Source organism: Mercenaria mercenaria, chromosome 5 (genome assembly GCF_021730395.1).
Source record: "Mercenaria mercenaria strain notata chromosome 5, MADL_Memer_1, whole genome shotgun sequence".
Lineage (NCBI taxonomy): Eukaryota > Metazoa > Mollusca > Bivalvia > Venerida > Veneridae > Mercenaria > Mercenaria mercenaria.
In genome coordinates this window covers 3,346,007-3,355,120 of record NC_069365.1, presented here as the reverse complement: position 1 = coordinate 3,355,120, position 9,114 = coordinate 3,346,007, and positions in this window count along the sequence as shown.

The following is a 9,114-nucleotide window of genomic DNA, read 5'->3' as shown; positions in this document are numbered from 1 at the left end:
TGGCCTCAACAAACATTTTATGAAAAGGGTTCATTATTCTAGGCCCTATACTTTTTGAGCTAAGAGCATCACAAACAAAAAATCCACTATTCTGGCTATTTCAAGGGCCATAACTCTGTAATAAGAGTAAGATTCTCAAGAAGAATGCCAAGAGTACAAGGCCACATCATGATAAAGACTCCTGCAAGGTTTCCTGAATTTACATCTAATACTTTTTGAGCTAGGCACATAATTAGGTGAAAAAGTGCATTTTTTTACTATTTCAGGGGCCATAACTTTAAAAATAGGGGTGGAACCAGCCAAAACATTAGAGGTGTGCAAGTTTATATCACGATAAAGACTTATGCAAGTTTTCAACCATTTATATTAAATACTTTTTGAGCTAGGAGCGTCACAAGGTGAAAATGTGCATTTTTGACTATTTAAGGGGCCATAACTATAAAAATAGGAGGCATAGCCAGACGAAAAATAGGAGGTACGCAAGTTCATATCTTGATATAGACTCATATAAGGTTTCATCAATTTATATGAAATACTTTTTTAGCTAGGGGTGTCACAAGGTAAAAATGTGCATTTTTGACTATTTCAGGGGCCATAACTCAAAAAATAGGGGGCAGACCCAAAGAAAAATAGGAGGTGCGCAAGTTCTTATCATGATTAATATACATGCAAGGTTTCATGAATCTATATCAAATACTTTTTGAGCTAGGCGCGTCACAAGGTGAAAATTTGCATTTTTGACTATTTCAGGGGCCATAACTCAAATAATAGGGGACAGAGCCAAATGAAAAATAAAAGGTGCGCAAGTTCATATCATGATAAAGAATCATGCATGGTTTCATCAATTTATATGAAATAATTCTTGAGCTAGGCGTGTCACAATGTGAAAATGTGCATTTTTGACTATTTCAGGGGCCATAACTCTGAAAATATGGGGCGGACCCAAATGAAAAATAGGAGGTGCGCAAGTTCATATCATGATTAATATACATGCAAGGTTTCATGAATCTATATCAAATCGTTTTTGAGCTAGGCGCGTCACAAAGTGATAATGTGCATTTTTGACTATTTCAGGGGCCATAACTCTAAAAATAGGGGGCGGAGCCAGACGAAAAATAGGAGGTGCGCAAGTTCATATCATGATAAAGACTCATGCAAGGTTTCATGAATTTATATCAAATACTTTTGAGCTAGGCGTGTCACGAACTTCGGACGGACGGACGGACGGACAGACGGACGGACGCACGGACGCACGGACAAGACCAAATCTATATGCCCCCACCACTCATGGGGGGCACAATAATTTGGTAACTCATGTTATTGTAATAATTTGGTAACATATTATTTTCACGGACATTACATGATGCAGTAGTATGTACATTGTAACTGCCCTAGAAAATATGCTTTCAAACAAAGGTAATGAATCCTGCATAGAATAACACAGTTATGATGCTAGTTGTAAAATTTTATTTTAAAACAAAAACTCATATTTGTGTAACATATATTCTTGTAGCGTAAATTACAGCAGTCACATAGTGATGTAAAACTAATGTCACATAGTTTTAAAAATCTTTAATATACCACATATCATAAATTAGCAATTATACCAAGCCAAAACTAATCTTGTGTTTATTCAAGATGCACTGTTCGAAAAGTAATGGAAAAAAAAACAGGGTCCTTTGAAGCAAATGGCGGCAATTTTGAAATAAAAATTGGCTGAAATGACCTATAATGTTGATAAAATAATTTAACATTGTATCTGAGCTTAGACGAATCATTAAAACAAGAGCATTGTGAGCAAATATGCATTTAAACCCTTCTTCTCCAACATTTAGAAGGTACTTAAAGCAAAAAATGGCGGTCATTTTGTTTTTCAAGATGGCCGCCATAAAAGTGACATGAAAATTTGAGGATGATACTTTTCTTTTTTATGAGAGGTTATCCATTCATAAAAACCCAGTTTCAGAAAATCCAGGAGAATTTAAAACTTATTCACCATTCACAACCCACTAATATTTGATTACTTCTTTTGGTGGTGGTAAACCGTATGGGTCAAAATATATTCTATTTACATAACATACCCAATATGTTCCGGCCCCAACAGAGTCGTCCAAATTTATAATTCCACATTCAACCGAAGACTTTGTCTTTTGGTAAAGTGTAACTATTCGAAGACTTCGTCTTTGATCCTTTTGTTTTTGGTAAATTATTTCTACTAAATACACCCCTAAAGCTTTTAATTTTTAATTGTTTTACCCATTGTTCAATTTCAAGGTTAGAAATTGGTTTATTTTTTTACAATTTTGTATACCCTGACATTGTCTTTTACCACTTAACAGGGATGTAATCAAAGGTATCACGAGACTAGCAGCCAGCATACCTAGGAACCCACCATCTTGTTTTTGTTTTTGTGTTTATTTAATTACATCAATTCCCCTTTATTAATTCCTTCTTTGATTAGGTGTACGATATAGTGATATCATATTTATTTTATCATTAGCTACCGAAATCATACCATTTCGAAGTAACTTACTGACACCGGTACTGGCAAGACCAGAAAAGCGTCGACGCCTAACGGTCGTAATATTATTGGAGCTATTTTTGCAGCTACCGGAAGTACTGTTCGACCTAACAGACCAGCCAAAGCTCCCAAAATGCGCCATGTTGACCTTGACTAGACATTTGTTTTTTATTTTTGAAATTCTAATTTCTAATCCCTTCTTATTCCTAATAGACTTTTCAATTTGATTAATTTGTGTTTTTGTTAAAATAGAAAAAAGTGGAAACTTCACAGGTCGCTCAACACGACAAAAACGAAACTGTTGCAGGCGTAAGGGAAAGTTTCCACGCAATTGTTCATATTTTAATCTCAAAGTATGTGGAATTTTATTATTGTAAGCTTTTGCTAAGTTTTTCTTTTGTCCATCTGTTAACTTAACTGTATATTCAACATAATTTGATGCCATTATATATTTTATATATGTTTTATTTACACAATAACAAGTTCATTTCCAATAGTATTTATTTTAACTGTTTCTTCATACAATACAATTGCGTAAACATTGGGAAGTGTATTTAAACGTAAGTGTAATGTAATATGCTTAGGATCTTCTGTTATTCCTTCCTTTTTAAATTCTAAGTTAAAATGTACAAATCCAAACAAACTTGAGTGTATTTAAGAGACTTCCAGTGGTTTTATTAATTTGTTTATGAAAATAATTAAGAACATGATCATAAATTCTTAATATACTTGTGTATTCCGTTTCGGGATACAAAACACTATTACCAACTTCAAGACGGCAAGATTCAAGCCTGCAATTATTATTTGCTGCATTAACTGTAAATGTATCTTATAAATGTGGGTTATAATCTTGTGAATTACCTTTATCAGGTCGTTGTAAATAAACAAACACATGCCTTTGGCTCAGGTGAGCTAAAAAGATATTAACGAACTTAATGCTAAAACTGAAAAAAAAATAAAATGATCTTGACTTTATAGTTGAAAAGTCAGTTAAACAAGGAGAGTCAATCATCTCTAATGCTGAAGCAATTTCCACTAATGCAGAAGAAATTACAAAAGTAAAATATTCTTTTTTAAAACAAGAAACACGATTAGCTAAAACAAAAAATACTGTTGATAATTTGTCTGCTTCTGTTACTATAACGAAGCGAGTTGATGATTTAGCTGAAGTAATTCTTGAACATGAAAATAAATATAAAGCAATAGAAGAAGAACTAGAAAAAGTAAGACGTGAAGTATTTCTTTTTGAATACTACAATAGCATGGAACTTGCAATAAAGGCTGTAGATGGTTCGAGATATATTATTGAAAATAGACATTTAGGACAACAAGTAATAGATACATATTTTTTTGCATTATTTGGAATACGAGCCAATAAGATTACAGATTATAAAAATTTTGCCAAAACAAATCATAAATATCATAATATAAATAGATCTCTAATTGAACAAGATGGGGATTATATAATCGAAATTAATAATTTCATTGGTTTCCTTCGCGAAAAAATTGATTATTTCATTTTAACTGGAGGAGTGATCCCGATGATCCAAGTCAAACAAGCGGCCAGGAGAATATTTCACCTGAGGTTAAAAATACAACAAGTGTTTACAAGAAAAATACTGAAATTAATTTAAGCAAAGGAGTGACGTTTGCGATTTTGCAAGGTTTATTACCATTGAATACATATGTTATAGAAGCCGGAAGTTATGTCAGATTCTATCTGGTTAATTAATTACTGCCTTTTTTATATAATGGGAATATTGAATAATATAAATGAAAAAGTAAATAAAATAGAAAGGCAAATAATAAAAAACCCTCCTTTGTTTTTAACATCTGCAACAGAAGATGCTGCTGGATTATTTCAATGGAAACTTAGTAATGCTAGTCCTGGTTTAGTTCAAAATGGTAATAATGTAACAATTAAACAGGGGCCTCCGAGTGGTTAAGGTCGCTGACTTCAAATCACTTGCCCCTCATCGATGTGGATTCGAGCCTCACTCGGGGCGTTGAATTCTTCATGTGAGGAAGCCATCCAGCTGGCTTACGGAAGGTCGGTGGTTCTACCCAGGTGCCCGCTCGTGATGAAATAATGCACGGAGGGGCACCTTGGGTCTTCCTCCACCAGTAAAGCTGGAAAGTCGCCATATGACATATCATGTGTCGGTGCGACGTTAAATCCAACAAATAAACAAAATTGCATTTTAATTATTCTTATAGATGCAATTAAATTAGATAAAGGAGATGTTAAATTTGAATTAAAAAAACAAAGAAAATAAAATTCTTTAAAGTTACAATGAAAAAAAAAATAACAGAAAAAATGAATCTATTTCTATTAATTATGCTGGTCAATTTCAAACAAATTCAGTTATTTATATAGATGGTTTGATCAATTTCAAACAAATTCAGTTATTTACATAGATGGCTTAAACGTTAAGAATATTCAATTAACAATTTATGGTTCTATGACCGTAGGCTAATGTATTAACACCATTATCAAGAATATATCTTTTATCGTCATAACATGATAAAGATGTTTTATTAGTAACATAACTGGAAAGATTGTGCTTATCAGAACGAATAACTTTAAGGGTATGACTAACATGGGTTGAACTAAACAAAGTATCTTTGTAATTTTCATGAACTATTGTTTTCTTAACAACCTGTTTTTTTTATTCCTTTACATTTTTTAATGTCAACTTCATTTTCTAATAAATATGAATACATTTTACTTTTTAATCCAACAAATTCAACAATGGGAATTCCGGCAGCCTCATCTTTGAATTTTCCAATTACTTTTTTATTATTATCGAAATAATATTTTGAATTACTATCATAATCACTAATATCAAACAGTTCTGAATCTTCATAAAAATCCTCATATGCATCTTCAGTATTTATTTCATAACATAATGAATCAGTGTCAGTGAATAAAAGCTTAGCTGAATCTTTATACGTTTCCTTAATGTAATTATAATGAAAAGCATACATTAGATATTTTGATAAATCTAGAATGCACATTCCAACATAACAAGGCCTGTTTGATAATAAACTTTCTTTTATTCTATGAATACCAAACAAATTCTTATTAAACATTGTTGAACTAACAAATGAAGGTTTTGCTATATACTTCAATAAAATATTTTCATCATGTGTTAATTTAATATTGATTCTTTTGCGTAAATTTTCCATCGTCTTACCGAATACAGAGTTGTTCATGAGTTAAAAAAAGTTTTTTTCAAAAGAATTCTTTGCTTTAGATCTTTTTTGAGTATTAAAATCAATATATCTTTTTAACCAAGGACTTTCATCAAAAGTTAATATTCTATGCATTTTTGTTACTTTTAATCCTAATTGTGCATATAGTTTAAGATTTTTAAAACGAACAATATTGTTTTGTTTTTCATTAAAGTTGAAACTATTTTATTTTACATTACTTTTTTTTATTTCAAATTTTGTTTTAATATTTTTACTAAAATTTGAAAACCATTGATCTTGAATGAGTATCTTTTCATGAGCTAAAGGATAATCATTGTGAAGATCATGTAATTCTTTTGGATATTCAAGATCACATTTAATTATAAAGTTAGTTTTACCTTTTGCAATTAATTTCTTATATTGTTTTAAAGTGAGCAATTGAACATTTCCAGAGGGTTAAGGTCGATACATGGCCAAACCGTAAAGATTACTGGTGTCGAGGTCCATACTGCATTTAGATTTAAATTTTTGATTATAATTTTATATATATATATTATTTGCTTTGCTGCAACGATGAGCTATATAACTTATTCCTCCTCTCTGTCCCTTTTCAATAAAAAGATACATATCAATATCAGTTATTGAATCCAAATTTATTCCAGTCATATTTAACATTGCATCCAAATCTAAACCAGGACTACTAAAGTAATGACAAGGGTCAAGTTTATAATATTCCAAACATAGTTTTCTAAAATTTTCAAAAACATCAGCTGGAAGTAATGTCAGTTTTTAAATACAGATCATGATATTCTCCCATTGTTTTAATTTTAAATTTATTCCAAACATTTTTAGCATGTTCATCTTCGTTGTCCGATATGTGCGTTTCGTTTAAAATTGAATAAAATTCTTCTTTAGGAAGTAATTTTGTTTCTTTGAATTTATTAAATGAATCCATGTAATCATATGGATAAATACCTTTTGTTTCTAATAATTCAATTTTTTCTTTTTCATTTTTTAATTCTTGAGATGTGTACTTGAATTCTGGAATATTTTTACTAAGTTATCTAATGATTGAGACATAAATTAAAAACTATCTATAAAAATCAAATCACTGGATTTTACGCGGCATTCCCTGTTTGATATTTTTCTTTGTTTTTTTTTTACCTTAAAAAGCCATATATCTTTCCATATTATTAGGAATAACATCTATTTCTTTTTTAAATTTTCCTATTTGTTGCATAATAAAATGGCCATCATAACCTCTTAAATTATGAAAAATAACAGGAATTTTGTGTGTTAATCTAAAACTTATATTACATTCTGAGTGAGCACTTCCCCTAAATTTTCCTGTTATATGATAATGATCTCTTACTGGCGTTAGCCCTTGGGGACTTAAGTCCTCATTTAGATTTTAAGTTTCCTTATATTCTTTTCTACAAATATGACAAGAGGTTTGTTTTTTAAATAAAGCTTCATCTTTTTATAGACATTATCAAATCTATGTTGAAGTTTTCATTAAATATTTCCTTACAATATTCCTCTTCCTCAAACATTTTTTCAATAAACTTATAAACTGCATTAGGACCTCTGTAAACTTGTGCTGGTTTAGTATATTCATTGTCATAACAACAAACAACTTTATAACCGTAACCACAATCTATATGTTTTTGATATGGTTCAGTAAATGAAAATTCAGGTGACGGTAAAGCAGAAGATATTTTTCTAATTATTGATTCAAAATAAGCATACTTTATAAAAGGTACTGCTAAGCCTTTATGATAATTTTTAAAATGTATTTTGCTTCCCTCTTTTGGCATTTTACAGCTTGAATACTATTAATAGCTAAACAATTTGGAATATGTTCATTTAATATTCTTTCTTGAGAAAAATTTTGTAAACATGAGTTGCAAAAATATTTTTTATTTGCATGTTTTGATTTGTTAAACATTAATCTATTAAAGTCTTTTATCCAAACATAATGTGTTATTTTGTTATTATTAATTAACAACATGTCACAGTGTTCTTCTTATTGATAATTTGAGGTGTACAATGGGTAAACATTATTATCTTCATAACCAAATATATTAAATGAAATATCATTCTGAGTTTCTATTTTAGGTATTTGATTTAATGTAAGAGGAATTTTTATTCCTTTATAATTGAGTTCCTCTTTATGCTTTTTATATTTTGAAACTCTATGAGAGTTTTCTTTAAAAGAAGATTTGTAAGCCAAATGACACCATCTAAAACATTCATTCTTTATATTTATCAATCCTTTCATTGAATTTTATAATGGTTTTGGTAATTCTAAATAACTTGAAGCAGCCAGCGAGGTATGTTTAAATCTATTTATATAATGGGCATCAACTGACTCTATTTTCCAGCCACTTCCTTCTGAAATCCAATTACCAATTCTATTTATTATTTCATCAAAGGCTTAGCGTAAAGTGCTTTTTATTTCGTTTGTGTTAATAATAATTAAAGCCTTTGATTGAAAATAAGCTGATTTATATATTGTATCTGTTTTACTAATTTTCGCAAAAGTTATTTTTAAAACAACATTTATTTTTATACCTTTTAATGTTTTAAGTTCAGATTTACGAATATCAAATGAGTCTTCTATAGTTAAATATAACTGATTTGGATCTTGTCTTTATGTAATTTTAATTTCAAATTGCTTAATATATTGATTTAAAGACCTCTCAATTTCTCTTACAGCTATCTATATTCTGATTCTGATTCTGATTCTTTATATCCTCCACTCGGGAGATTGCCAGTTGCATATTACAAACATAATTTAACTTAAACAAACATGCATATCAAAGTACAAAGGTAATATATACAATCATGATGACATATCAACAGAAATGCCTTAATGTATAATACTATATCATTTGAGAATAAATATCAAGAAGCTAGTTCTGTGTTCTACAGACGCAGGGTTTTTCCTGTAACACCTAGCTCTCCTAGTTTGAAAAACAACCCCGTGTGCCATACTACATCAAATGCACCTTGAATATCTAGGAAGGCTGTGTAAACATCAGAATGGCGTTCTATTTGATATAATATTGTCTCCTGCAAGTTAAAAGATGTCATAATGCAACTAAGGTCCTTTTGGAAGCCTTGCTGCTGTGAACAAGGAAAAGAAGGGGATTTTATTCTTAGGAATGCGTTCAATCGTCGTAGGACAACCTTTTCAAATAGTTTGTAAAAACATGTTAGCAATGATATAGGCCTGTAACTGTTCGCATCCTCTTTGTTTTTTCATTACCCTTATATAATGGTATGATGATACTTGTTTTCCATTGGTCTGGTATTGTTTCGCAAGTTAACACGCAGTTAAAAAGCGCGGTTATTGCTTTACAAAGATCAGGTCCTCCGCGTATGACATGTTCATT